The sequence below is a fragment of the Haemaphysalis longicornis genome, unplaced genomic scaffold (genome assembly GCF_048455015.1).
Source record: "Haemaphysalis longicornis isolate Haplotype H1 unplaced genomic scaffold, Haemaphysalis longicornis Haplotype H1 scaffold_336, whole genome shotgun sequence".
Classification (NCBI taxonomy): Eukaryota; Metazoa; Arthropoda; class Arachnida; order Ixodida; family Ixodidae; genus Haemaphysalis; species Haemaphysalis longicornis.
Genome location: NW_027526350.1, coordinates 65,201 through 78,591, shown reverse-complemented (window position 1 = coordinate 78,591; position 13,391 = coordinate 65,201). Strand labels below are relative to the sequence as shown.

The window sequence follows — 13,391 nt, the reverse complement described above, 5'->3', positions numbered from 1 at the left end:
GCGTCGTAGCTGCCTGACAATCCACTGAACGCAGCGATTAATGCCGCGCTCCGGCTTGCACAGGTGGGATGGGAGTGGCCTTCGTAAAGGTGCCACGCTCGGGCAGGGTCGCGCAGGCGGTCTTGTGCAAATAACCACTTGATGTTGTCCGGCCACGCGTGGTGGGCATCAAGGGCGTCAACCAGTTTGTGTGTGTGCGTGTAAGTGCGCGTGTGTCAAACAAACAAACCGCCGGTTCCTTTCCGATTTGAATAACTTCCGTGCTGAACCCGTTCCAAGGCCTGAATTATTAGAGAACTATGTCAAAGAAAGTTGGGTAAGCGATGATGAAAATGAAACACAAGTTTGTAACCAAAGCTACACTACGCCACCTCGGGCAGTCTTCGCGGAGTGACCAATTTTGACCTTGAGGACTAGAGTTCACCCCACACCCCCTTCCGTAACCGGCCGGCACGGAGCAGAGGTCTGATGGCAGGGAGAGCCAGATGGTGGAAGAGAGATACGCTTATTCTAGGATGAAACCATAGCGAAGTTCAACAAAGACAAAGGAAGTAGCACATAGGGACAGGCGCTGGTCTATAAACTAAAGTTTAATATTAAGAAGGGGGAATATAAACACTTAACACAAAACAATAAAAACACTGCGTATCAGCAAAACAAGTTTACAGAAGGCACGGTGAAATGGCAACTAGATAGACTCTGGCTACAGTCAAGGCCCACGACGATATGCAATTTTGGATGAAGACATTCTTGCTTGAATGGCACAATTGTCTACTGTTTCTGTTATGTGGAATGCTTCCACAAGTTCATGAGGCGTTGGTTCACGGGGCCTAAATCAAATAGCAGTAGCAGAAAAATTGGGTGGACATCCGCTGCACGTAGTACAGTGTTAATAAATATGGGATGACAAGGAGCCTTTGATGGCAATTTCCTGCCCTCTCAAACCCACGTAGATACAACTTGGGTCCCACTTCCTTTGTCTAAGTTCGCGCTGGTTTCATCCAAGCATATGCCTTTCTAACTGGCCCATCTTGCAACCCGTCTGCCGAAAGATAGGCGAGGAGGGAACGGAGACGTGCACGGTACCCATGTCGCCAGCTGGCGAAGTGCCCGGCATGGAGCACCATCCCAATGGCGGGTATAGATAGGCGGCAGGGGATATATAGGCGAGGATTGAGCACAGGCGTGCGCAGAACCCGTCACGCCAACTCGCGGAGGAAGGCAAGGAGGCCGCCGCCGCAGTGATAAGCGCGCGCCACAAAGGAAGGCGAGGAGGCCACGTGTGGCGCAGAGCCGTGTACGATGGAGAAAAACGGACATCCAGCTGTGGTCACTCGTACAGCGACGAAGCTTAAACAATGCCTTGAGGCGAAAAAAGACGATGAATAAGAATTGTATTCATTGCAAACATGTCTGTATATCGCTGTGAAACCACAGCTTGGCAATGGGCCTAACCAGAGCAGCGAAGCTTTCGCTATATACTAGGGTTAACGAAAGCTAAACTATAGCTACTTTTTTCTTGTTTGAAGTGGAGATCTTGTTCATAAACGTGGGGAAGTTTTAAAGTCACGTGTAATCAATTAAACCTTATATTACGGAAAACGTGCAAGCCAATTTTCCGTCCAGCGCTTGTATTCCATGAAGCTACCGACGAGATGCATGACTTTGGGATTTATTGATACCTCTTCTTCCTTTCAATGCTCCGCGTTAATGCTAACATGGAGCTACAGACTACTGAAACTGTTTCAAATATTTTTCCTATTGTGTCACTGCTAAGGTTGTATAGCAGATAATATGGACTTTTTCTATGTTAGGTTTTTCTGGTGAACATAAAGTCCATGAGGCAATAATGGGGTTTCGTTTTAAAGAGTTATCGTTAAGCTCCCTTCACCTACCTTTATATGAGCATAGGCACAGCCATTACACTACATTCTTGCTGCCCACGTCAATCCCCCCAGTCAGGTTAAAGTCTACCCGCAGCCCATCCATGATGGGGTGGCTCAAAGTCCACGCCGACCATCACTTCCTGCCGTTAAACATGTCTCCGAGTATGAACAATACCGGGTCTCCGGAGTCAAACTGAATATCTCACTACGCCCCCCGATGTGTTTGTGCAAGAAGCACGTACTGCAGTTGCGCCATTGGATCTCCTTATCGCCCGGCCACAGATCTATTGTACGCACTATCTCACCTTATCCGGACCGGATACGAAAGTGCGGGGATAGGTTCTATGCTTTCTATTTTATTGCACGCCTGACAAACTGTGTTATCCGTATAAATGGGGCCCAAGCGCGCCGAAAAGGTCACTCATTACTCCTGCCTCTTCCTGCGAAACGAGTGACGAGAATGGGAGCCCGGTTGGCGCTCGTTCTTCTTGGCGCAGCTTGCATTAGCTGTGCCTTCGCCCAAAACGGTATGTCTACTACATATCTTCGTGTTCAAGCGATCACAATTTATTGTTGGTGCTGCACTAAGAAAGTAATCACCAAAGTGGTATACGTGAGGCCGTGACGCCATTTATAGCCGTAGTCACGGAATATTATATGTTCAGTTGCTAGAAAAATGAATTTTGGATAACGCGCTCGAGACCCTCGCGCACTTGAGCACCGGATTGTGGGCGCAAAAACCATGTTTCAGCTTGTTCAAAATGTTTTCTTCCTTAACTCAAATTTTTTTACGCCAGCGTGACTCCAGCATTGAATGTAAAACCTTTAGTTTGTTTGCTTTGTGTCCAGCGGGCATTCACCTTTATTGCGGTACATATTTGCTCTCTTCGATAATTGCGTTCAACGCAATACAATCCCGACATAAACAATGTGCTGCTGCCATGTCCACATTCAACTCAGGGTTAAATTTGTAGTAATAAAAATCGTTTAGAAATGTTACTGACGTAATTATTTTATGCGCATATGTCGACGAGCGGGTAGCAGTCCTTATCATGAAGTGAAAGCAAACCATTAGTTTAAAACTGCCGACTGCATCCTCACGTTATCATCCTCAGCATTTTCTTTCGCTTTTGAATAAAGTATTTTCTCTCTCTCTCTCTCTCTCTCTCTCTCTCTCTCTCTCTCTCTCTCTCTCTCTCTCCTCTCTGCGTTATTCCGACTGAGAGCCTTGCCCATTCGAGCCAGTGATCTGCCTATCTGATTTTAGGTTAGAGAGCAATATTACTTGGTTTTAATACGTCCCGTTAGAGCTCGAAGTGCAATTAGTCGACTAATGTCGAGAGGGCTGACACCCACGTGTTAACCACTGTAGGGTGAAGGTAATCAACATGTATTCATCTTAGGGTTTCTAGGAGCATTGAGCAATTTATTGTGGGTAGCAGGCGTTACCAGCCGTCGTTTCCCTCCGGCGTGCTAATTTGGTATCTGCGAAATACCTTCCTCACCTCCACTCGAAACTATGGCACAGGCAGCCCTATGCAATTACCCGTCTGAAGGCACAGCGAAAAATGACATGATCGTGAAAAGGCCAAGGTGTACTGGTAGGCCCGCGGATAGGGATACTACGGCACAGAAGAAATAAAGTAGACGCCATTTAAGTCTACTTCGCAGTGCACCGACGCATGCGCACTAAAGTTTGTTCTCTCACGTCTACCCTCGTGCAGGGGAGTTATTCTTTCGAATGCGACAGCGCATAATGAAGTTACTCTAATTGATCTGCTTTAGCAGCAACGCCCCTTATATGCCGTAATGGTGCAGGAGCATTTTAGTGCGGGCTGAGCAAGAAGTCTGAACGCCGCTTCAGGCGCTAGGAGATAACTGGTCGAGAAATTTCCTCTTGTTTATCGAAGCCTTGACGGGCTGTGCAGCTGCATTTATTAGACTATTTGGGCCGCTGTTAGCTGCCTTTGTACTGTGTACAGTGGGTAAAGCCTTTGCTATTAGTTTCTTTTTTTTAATTGACCCTTTGCGCTTCCAGTGCATGGATGGAAAGTGCAACAGAATCGTTCCGAAACGCTCCATTGACGACCAAGTAAAGGCAGGAGTACATGGAGCCAATATGCGACGCAAAGTCGACGAACAACGTCCGGCGGGCACGGCGACAGAAAAAAATTTACACCATTTTCCTGCGAGGGGAACCATGGGTAGACGCGACGCATTGTGGGGTTTCTGTCGCGTTTCCGTTATGTTGTTTCAATTTAGCGTGTCAATTTGTTGTTGTCTCCATTATATTACGTACGTTTGCGCTGACCATCGCGATAGCAGGCCTGTTAGTCTCCATTCAAATCATCGGTGGTCATCGGATGTCATCGGAGCTGCGGAACGACTGAGCGGAGCGGCGCAGTTACCGCGTTTATATGTACCCCGCGTTAACGGTGAGGGGAATGAGAGAGAGCAGCGCATGCGCATGTGTTAGATGTTTAACCGTGCGCTAACGCGAGCTGACGCACAGCTGGCACGGCGACGGGAGCGAGCGCTAACACGCAGATGGCGCTGCGGTGAGAGCGCCGTTAGCGCGCAGCTGGCGCGGCGAGGAGAATGGGGGAGGGATGCGGACTACTGACGACGGAAGACGCCGGAGGGACAAGGCGAGTTAAAGAGATGCATCGCATCTAAAAACGTCGTGCGTCGTGATTATAGCTAGGCCAGAAAAGTTGCCGAAGCGACATACTGAAGGAACCAATCAGGTCCTCCAATTTCCCCTCCGTGGCGTGTAAAGCGCCTACTCGAGCTAAAAGACGAATTCTAAATTAGATATGGTTCCAGGAAAACGAGGTTGCAACGAGTATTCTCCGCGCGATTCTGATAACAAGCTGCAAGTGAAACACAGTCCCGACACAACTGCCATGGCTTCTGTCGCCGACATAGGCAAGTACGATAGCGTTTATTGCTTTAAATAAAGGAAATCCGACTAAATTACCTGTATTACCAGCAATATGTGGCCGGTCCGCACGATCTGCCGGTGAGGAACAGGGGTTTTTTTACTGCCAGGGTCTCTCAAGTAAAACAAACAATAGAAGCAGCAAGCCGTATGTATAGATGACCTTGTTCGGCTAGCTGTATTTTGCATGGACGCGCCATTTGGTGACGTGAAAGAGAGGTAAAATAATGCATTCATTTTTTGGAGGTCGCTAGTTTAAATACCACTAAAACCATTTTTTGGCTGTTTAACTTTGGTCATCACGCTCTTTGTCCTGCGCAGTTGGCGCATTTGCACCCTAAAAACGAATATTTCCGCAGAAGACACGATCTTGACTCACGCCGCCGTTGATTCTGGTCATGGATGTTCAGTAAGCCATACTGAGAGCAACCCTGCAGCGACGCGGCGGCGATCGCAGTGCCTTGGCTCCATGTACTTCAGCCCGACGGGCATGCGGGGTCTACCGTGAAAGAGTTTACACCGCCCAAACTTCGTCATGAAAGTTCGCTCCATGTAATCTGCCCTTAAGATTGTCTCATATCACGTCTTGAGACGTCAACGTATAAGATCTTTGCAACATTTTTACAAAAAGCGTTACAAAGATGCCAGGCCTCACTTTCGGGAACTTAATGTCCAGGGCGAGAATAAAGAGACTGAACACAACTAAAAAATAATTACCGTCAATGTGCAAGAAAGAAGAGAATGGGGAAGAGCGGGTGTGCTAATAACGTTTTTTAGGATCGTGAGCTGACGCAATTCAGTGCGTCTGCTCTGTGGCTTGTATTGTGAAGCGTCAATGGGGCGGGCTCGGTAGCCTTACAATTTGTTCCATTATGAAAGCTTGTTGTTTCTCTGCAAAGCAAGGACAGCTCTGCAGAAGAGTGCAGTGTGATTAGTTACCGAAAAACGAAAACACTCGGAATAGTCTACAGTACCCTCCATTGCGGCACGGAAATTTGCTTTAGTGACCGACCCAGTCAGATTCACGTAGAATACGGTGTGCCATTTTCTCGGCCATGTATGAAGTATGTCCATGCTATTCAGCTTGGAATAGACGGTATTCGTTGAAAAGTTTAGCGGTAAATTTCTTCGCTTGGAAACACTGGAAACGGCCACAGACATGGCCGATGCGCCACGGATACGGCACAGCCTGGGCCACTACGGCCGCACGCCGAAGAAAAAAAAAGGCACCGGCGTGTGTCATCTGCTCCGTTCCAATCCGATTATAAACTGTGGCGCCAACAGAGGTGTTATTAATCGCAGTCACAGTGAACTCGACGCAATACTTTGTATTCTGCGAAGAGTTCGTAACGTGAAACACAGTCATGTGTTTCACAATCGTGCTTAGCTGGACAAGTGCCGCCAGAACGACGTAACGAGTGACGGCGCACCGTGGCCTCCGCGATTTGCTGCCGGCGGCGCGCCGGAGGCCACGGGCGCACTCACACGGCTGCACAGAGGAGAAGAGGGGTGCCTGATCTGCGGGCCGTGCGCACAACGTCGCCTAGCAACAGACGCTTGGCCACAGATATGGCGGAGCACACTTGGTTGCCTGCATGGATTTCACGCCATTGAATACCACGGATAGGCTCAATAGGCTGAATAGCCTGAAAGAACATGTAGCCAAGACTTCCTTTTTATGCGAGTATATAATTCGGACACCAAAACGGAATCAAGTCGCTAGGCCATGTGGTGCTTGACCTTTTCTGTCGACTATTCCCGAAATTGAGCGCTGCGCTGTAACAGGACCTGAGGAAGCCCCGACCTTCGTGATGTTACTTTGTCCTGTCCATAGTTTCCTTGCAGCTTGTAGCAGAAGTGCATAGGCCTGATCATTGCGAGATATTCATGTAAGTGCTGAAATTCAAAACAAGGTGACCTCACCGTCACAAGGCGACCTCACAAGTTTTGTCTGGTCGTTACAGACGGCGTATTCACAAATTGGCAAAGTACAAGGTATCGATACGTTCTAATTTCGCATGTCACAAACATGGACACTCATGGTGAACAAATGATCGGTCAGTCAGTAGTTTGCGGTACGCTGTCAGCTATGACATGAACCCGGCAGTGGTGCAAAAAAATGTGCGCGACATCAACCTGCCCTAATCTTGCTGGGTGTGTTTGCGGAATATTATGTTTTGACGCTGTCGTTGTCAAGATAGAAAATAAACTCTCTCAGGTTTTTTATTCGCTCCTCATTTTTGTGCTGTAGTTCAATATAGACGCTGTAGCTCCTTTGCGCCACTTGGGTTGCTGTTTTCACGTTTCGAGAATTTTCAACCACGCAAAAAACGTGAGTTTTATATGATGGGGTGCACTGCGCCCCACCCCCTTCGCCACTACAAACAATCTCACATCGCGTTGTAAAAAAATGTGGAGGCCTTTTGCTATGAAGTCGGAGAAGTAATGGCGCATACAAGGCCTATTTCAGTGATGCTATCCTCCAAAAAAGGGTTTAATAACACTCAAACAAACTTTCCTTTTCTTCCAGAGGATGTTCGGAAAGACAAAGAACAGTGTGAAAGAGCTATGCCATTGTTGCCGGTGAGTATTTTACCAACAAGCTCGGAGCGCAGAGAGTTAAAGGCTGAATTTGCACTCTCTGAAGTTCACGGTTGTTTTTATCATCCATTGTGCACATTACGCAACTTTAACGCTAATAACGCTCTCTACGGCAGTTAAAGCCTTGCGAATGTGTAAGATGCGGATAATACATGGACTCAAAACTAAAGCTTGATCAAACGAAATCTCACCTTTTCATTATAAAAATAAAAACACGATACAACACGGAAACAGCAAAAAATGACGTAGCTTGCACTAATGGTGAAAAGCTGGAGAAACAGCACAGCTGGCCGTACCTTTCCCTCCGTCGGAGAACCGGCTGTTGCACCTCACTGGAATTTCCGAACTTGCCTCACAGTTCTTCGTAATTCGTACGCCCGCATCGTTATCTCCGCTGGCAGTCACATCTCTCCCAAAGTAGAAAACATAGTCTACAAGCCGCAGCCAACGGCTTAGCGAACTCGGCGTCTGCAGCGCGATCACGAAGACTGGCGAGGAGAACTGCACGCGAGAGATCCCGCCAAGAGTGTTCCTTTAGGTCGAGCTGGACGACGCCGAGCGCACCTCACGAGGGATACGATCACGTGCGCTCGGTTTTTTTTTTTGTTTTTTTATGAGTTTCTCACGGGGCGCACGCCCATGCGCTAGCCTGTACGACACTTGGCGCTGCTCATATGCCGCACGCTCACGTGCACTCGGTTATTTTTTCTCGGTATTTTTCGCGAACGCCAGGGAACCAAGCCCAAGTCTAAACAGCTCTGCTGCTAAAACATTGCAACGTTCTGTAGACGAACTTACTTCGATAGGCTGGCATTTCCCGCCCTCGACGAATTAGTTTTATTTTTAGGTCCACACGAAAGTAAAAATTATTGGACACACACGATAACTTAAGCGCTCTCTATGTGGACCAAGTTTGTAAGCCGCAATAAATTGCAATTTATGGGAATCAACCAAATCCAGAAGAGCATATGCAACTTTGGAGGCCGAAAATATTAGGCGCAAGTTTGAGAATGATGAGTTTAAGCACAAAGCACCAACTGCAAGATGCGATCATCGCGTCAACTAAGACACGTAGCAAAACGTCATTACACGCGTTCATAGTCCGCCGCAGCTCTCGGGCAAAGCAGGCATGATCTTCTTACGTGAGGTTGCGAAAACACTACCTTCTATCTCAAAGGGCGCAAGACCAGCACAAGACCAGCTGCTCACAAGACCAGCTGCTCGTGATGTACTCAGTCGGTTACGGCGTGGCATCAGCTTCTCCCCTACCAGTCGCAATAAGAAAATATTAGACGATGTCTACACCTAAGAGAGGGAGTATCATTTCTCCATGGCTGCAGCAGTAGGGGTACACGAACCAGGAAAGCTCTCTGCGCATGCTCATGGACGTTGAGAGTGCTGAGCGCGGTACCTGGCAAACCGTAGCATGGAACGTTCGGCTTAAATACTTCAACCGGCAATATCAGTATTGTAAGATGGCAGAGAAAAGCGATAAACCACGTTCTTAAAGTTACTTCACAAATGTTGATTGCGTAGCAAGAAAAGTGAAAACCACATAAGGTGGTAAATGTTGTCTATTAAGTACTTATCTCCTACTACAAAGCTGGTACCCACGGTCGTGATGCTCGCTGCTGAAACGAGTTCTCCAATCCTCATTAGAGTGCCACGCGTAAAAGAATTGTCTTTATTTGCGAGGGTTCCCGACAACATGAAGCGATCGTGTGGGTGACCATAAGGAGTTGCTACACATGCAAATATGACCACCGTAACCGTAAAAAGTACTCGTAGACCCCTCTGTCTCATACCCAAGATCAATAAAAATATGTGCTACCTATGGAATAACTCCAATGGCGCTCGCATTAATACGTAATGTTTTAATGAGTTGGCACATCGAGTTTTTGGTGTTGCTGATAGGGTGAATATTGTTGCGGTGGAAACAAGGAAGAGAACAAACCAAATCTATCGCGTGTGCGCAAAACCATTTGAATAGGTGAAACCTAAGAGCTCCTAGTGAAAACACGGCAACACACGCATAGGGCAGTTGCGGTGCCGGCTTTAGCAGCGAAACTGCTAAAAACCAGGCGCTGCGTTTCTATATTTATCCCGCTGCCTTTCTCAATTATCTCCCCATTGATATTAAATTCAATGCTTTATACAAATTCCAGGAAGCATTCCATGAGTGTATGTTTCTATATATGCACGTACCTTCGTGCGTGTGTGAGCGTGTGGGGTGTCTGTGGAAGTAACTGTTTCAGAGGCACACCTATTGTTTAAGTTACAGCAGTATGACATTCACTATGTAAACGAATTTGCGTACGTTGTCTGCCACACGCGAATGCACATAACACAGATTGTCGCTAGAGTAACAAAATATTTCAAGCTTTTTAGCCATTTTGATTATTTGTGCAGTGGCGGCCGGAAAACTACAGACTTCACTGCCGGTACCTGTGCAAAGGTTGGCCCATCAGGTTTGGATACGAGGAGGACGGCAAGCCTTGCGGGGTAAGTGGGTCTTTTTTATGCAGTAGCCTAATTCCCAATTTCCGTCCTAATGGCGTAGAGGTCGCTTCTGCCTGGTTTTTGTTGCTCAGAGGAGCCCTGACGTAAGTCTTCCTGCATTTTTACAGACGAGAGATAACAAAAAAAAATAAGCATAGAAAGCAAGATGATTAGGCTGTAAAAGGGGTCACTAAGATTGACGAAGTTAGTGTAAATCCTTGGTAAAAATTTGCAAGCGGTGAACGTGACCCGGTCATTACCCTCAGATCGGTATTGAGGAACACGCTTGATGAGTTCCTCCAGTTATGTTACGGACTTTGGACTGCCAGGCAAGGGTGCAGACGGTCACTCTCTAGGTGACAGCAGATTTGCGGCATCGCAGGTGAAGGACCAGTCGATAGACTGGGATAGACTGGTTTCTACTCCCAAGCCGTGTACTCCCCAGCATGAACCGAAGAAACCCGTTAAAATACACCCACATAGGCACATCGCGTTAAGGCGCTGGTACAGCTATGTTTATACCAGTGGAACTGATTGGAACACTATGAAACGTACCCTTAAACTTAAGAGCTTCTTGTGTAATCTTATTGTGCTACATGCCAGTATGGTACACCATTTACATTAAGAGTTATTCTAGGTCCACAATGCTGACCCGCACAAAGAAATCAGCACACCAGTTGGCATGACAGGTTTTGATCTGAAAAAAAAAACACAAGCTTTGTACAACGCAACCACAAACATATACTCATATACTCAGAAAGTTCTTGTTGTTTGGAAGCGGATGCATTATTATATCCTACAGCAGAGAGGAATATATATATCTATGAAAACAAGTAAATAGCCTCCACATAGCACGTGTAAGTAAGCGACGCGACATTGTTACAAAAGCTTCAACATAAACCTTTTTCGGGACGACACCTCTAAACTTGACCCTTAGTGAAAACCACGTGTAGTCCAGCCAGCTTATAACGACCACATCGGGAAACGTAAATGATTTCGTTATATACGTTTTTCACTTTATCTGCACATAAAATCTATGTATATGAATTCCATCGGAAAACAAAGATGTGTTCGTTATATCCCGGATTTCGTTGAAACCGGGTTGGCTGTAAGCGGGTTATACTGTACTAAAACTGAAATAGCACGTCCATGATATACCGCATAGGCCACAAATAGCGCTATCCCTTAAAAATAAACCCAAGAAATATTTATTTTAAAATATGCTATCGTGATCCCAGAATCGAAACACTGCAATACATTCATTGCCGTTCGAAGGAGGGGGCGGGGAACAGCTCAGTACCGAAATAGGTTCGACCATTTAGATGAGCAGAATCTCATGATCGGGGCAGTGTCCCTCCCCCTCTGGTTGTCGTTGTCTTTGTCCACCGTCCGCACTCTACTGCGAGCGCGTCTCTTCAGCCCCGTCAGCGTTTGGGCTGACCTGAGCGTGGTCCACTATAAAAACAAATAGCTAGGCTGCGCCTGTTTGGATCCCACGACTCTCTGGCCGCCACAAGAGGTACATCGCGCTCTTCCCTATGCGCTACAAACCGAGACGGGAGCATATGCTACGAACGCACCTGATGTCCTCCACTTATTCAAACTACGTCAAGAAGCTACTGATACAACGAAGGCACGCGAAGCTGAAAGTCAACGCAAAAGACGAACTGAAAACTAATGCGAACTTCAGTCGACCCCATGGGTGCTTCGAATACTACTCAGGGTTCCCCTACGGAAAGATGCTGTAATATTTTGTTTTGTACAGTTCCCTAAGTTCTTTGCAATTTCCGTTCCTTTTTCAGCCGTACAATTTATTTGGCCGCGTTTGCAAGGGCGGCAAGTGCGTGAAAGAAGATTACCATCCCAGCATGAATGATCCGGCCTAATTCGACACGGCATTCGAGGAGACGTGGTCGGAGCAGGACGAAACTACGGCTGGGCGAGAAGCGACCACAGAGACAGAAGTTGGAAGCACATCTGCCAGCAGCCAAGAGAGCACTTCAATCTTTGAATAAATAAACGCCGCATCATCCTACTATCCCGGCTAGCCAACTGCAGTACAAGCTACTGAAAGTCTCTAACTAAGCTGTTTTGTTTCCCGAGTTTACCACAGACTCTTTAACCAACATACAGGAGCTAAAAAACGGTTAAATTTCATAATTAAACAATAATATTTAATCTGCGTATCAGGCATCCTGGCCACCACGCCAATAGCGCAGTATGTTGAATCAGTTAGGGAGTACTACTTGTCACTACTTAGGTTACAATGATCAGTTTCTTTCACTGGGACACAGAGGGGGAATTTTATAGAATTCAACGACCTCGTAAGTCACGATTGGCGGCGAATGAAGTTGGGTTTCCAGTTTTACATTTGGACAAGAATGCTCTTACAGGCGTTTATTGAGCTAGTAATGAATCGTACTTCTTGTGGTGAACTTTTGAAACCACATTCTCAAATTTTTACATTCAATTCAATTGCTTACTTCCGCACGTTAAAAGGACTGTAAACTAAAGTTTTAGTTCGAACAGTTCGCAGTTCGACCGTTTTTACAGTTAGCGCACACAAGTCATACACAGAACGTAACGCAATATTGCAGTAATCGCAAGGCACAAACATGATTCCTCAAATATTCCATAGCACAACTTGGGATTTAAACATATAGAAAACAGGGTCGATGGCAAACCCACAAGACTATTCAATATGGGACACTCGTTTTAGGCTTGCAACAAAGTTAAGGCCTGCTGAAGGTAAACCGGCAGCTTGAAACAAATGTGTGTCATTAAACGACAGAGAGGGAAAGAAAATGAACTTTATCGGAAAACCATCTAACTGTGCAAGCATCCCTACGTTATCGTTCGTGGTTGTAGCCCATCTAGTAGGGCAAAGGGGGGTACTGCGCTAGGCGGCCGTGTTCTTGAACGGAGGGGCTTGCGACAGTCAGGGCGCGATCCCATGGAGGGGTAGGGGATCGTCATGCGGGTGATGAAGATGGAGAATACTTTTATTACAAGGAAAGGCTCTAGGCCAGTTTGGAGAAAGGGTTGTTAAGGAGGGAGGGGGGACCTGTAGTGGTTGAAGACAACATTTTGGACATGTGTCTTAAAAGATGTGTGATTCGACAGAAAGAGATAGGGTACAAATGTGGGCATTGTAGAAACATAGTTCAAGGTGTCTATACGCCTCAAGCTTCGCGATCAGTGCGCCGCCTGCCACCGCTTCTCCGCCGCGTTTGCGGGATTTGCGCTGCGTGGCTGATAGGGGCTCGTGCAGTGTTTTGGTTCTGTTTCGATTCTGTCCGCATTTACGTGTCCTAAGAAACTCGTTATAGTGACGTCTATCAGCAAAGAGTATTTTTAGGTTACTTAAAAAGCAGCTGCGTCATCGTGCAGTACTCGAACGCCAACAAGAGCTATCCGGGGATGTGGTTCTGCGTGCTTGGTCCCCTCTCTTCCGGGTGTCGGCG

General features: G+C 46.9%; 1 long non-coding RNA gene across 1 annotated transcript; it reads left to right on the top strand.

The window, feature by feature from the left end:
- Positions 1 to 2,285: 2,285 nt before the first annotated feature.
- Positions 2,286 to 11,986, top strand: LOC144177919 (uncharacterized). Its single transcript, XR_013323881.1, has 4 exons — positions 2,286 to 2,413; positions 7,358 to 7,410; positions 9,838 to 9,930; positions 11,730 to 11,986. It is a non-coding gene; the product is annotated as an uncharacterized LOC144177919 (long non-coding RNA).
- Positions 11,987 to 13,391: the final 1,405 nt, after the last annotated feature.